Source organism: Triturus cristatus, chromosome 4_1, assembly GCF_964204655.1.
Source record: "Triturus cristatus chromosome 4_1, aTriCri1.1, whole genome shotgun sequence".
Classification (NCBI taxonomy): domain Eukaryota; kingdom Metazoa; phylum Chordata; class Amphibia; order Caudata; family Salamandridae; genus Triturus; species Triturus cristatus.
The window spans coordinates 832,514,758-832,516,076 of record NC_140585.1 but is presented as its reverse complement, the minus strand read 5'-3'; positions in this window follow the sequence as shown (position 1 = coordinate 832,516,076).

Genomic DNA, 1,319 nt, shown 5'->3' with positions numbered 1-1,319 from the left:
AGTACACGGCGCCTCACTGAAGGAATATGCATTGCACCACAAGATCCAGAAGGCTATGTCAGTAGCTACGCCCACTGAGGCGGGGAATAGGATATTTAAAATTTGGTGTAATGAACCACGCTGTGACTTTGTTTCCCGTGATGCCCCTGATGAAGTGTTTTCACGAAACGCGTTGGGCGAGGCCTTTACTGCAGCGAGACACAGCGAATGCTTTGGGGAACGTGTTCCTTCCAACGAATAAACAGCGTAAACCAACTTACCTGTGTGGGCCTTCTCTCTGCAGGCAACTGTTTGAATGGATATTAGCGGCCCAGCCTGAGCCGCGAGAAGGCACCGCTGCGCTTCTGTGCAGTCTTACTATAGCGCCAACCGACGCTGTGGTGTGCAAGACAGGTATGCTGTCGGGAGGATGTGATGACATCTCCTACATCGTTGTGGACTTTCGCAACCCACTTGGGATTTATTTTTTCACCACAGTTTAAGAGCAAGTACACGGCGCCTCACTGAAGGAATATGCATTGCACCACAAGATCCAGAAGGCTATGTCAGTAGCTACGCCCACTGAGGCGGGGAATAGGATATTTAAAATTTGGTGTAATGAACCACGCTGTGACTTTGTTTCCCGTGATGCCCCTGATGAAGTGTTTTCACGAAACGCGTTGGGCGAGGCCTTTACTGCAGCGAGACACAGCGAATGCTTTGGGGAACGTGTTCCTTCCAACGAATAAACAGCGTAAACCAACTTACCTGTGTGGGCCTTCTCTCTGCAGGCAACTGTTTGAATGGATATTAGCGGCCCAGCCTGAGCCGCGAGAAGGCACCGCTGCGCTTCTGTGCAGTCTTACTATAGCGCCAACCGACGCTGTGGTGTGCAAGACAGGTATGCTGTCGGGAGGATGTGATGACATCTCCTACATCGTTGTGGACTTTCGCAACCCACTTGGGATTTATTTTTTCACCACAGTTTAAGAGCAAGTACACGGCGCCTCACTGAAGGAATATGCATTGCACCACAAGATCCAGAAGGCTATGTCAGTAGCTACGCCCACTGAGGCGGGGAATAGGATATTTAAAATTTGGTGTAATGAACCACGCTGTGACTTTGTTTCCCGTGATGCCCCTGATGAAGTGTTTTCACGAAACGCGTTGGGCGAGGCCTTTACTGCAGCGAGACACAGCGAATGCTTTGGGGAACGTGTTCCTTCCAACGAATAAACAGCGTAAACCAACTTACCTGTGTGGGCCTTCTCTCTGCAGGCAACTGTTTGAATGGATATTAGCGGCCCAGCCTGAGCCGCGAGAAGGCACCGCTGCGCTTC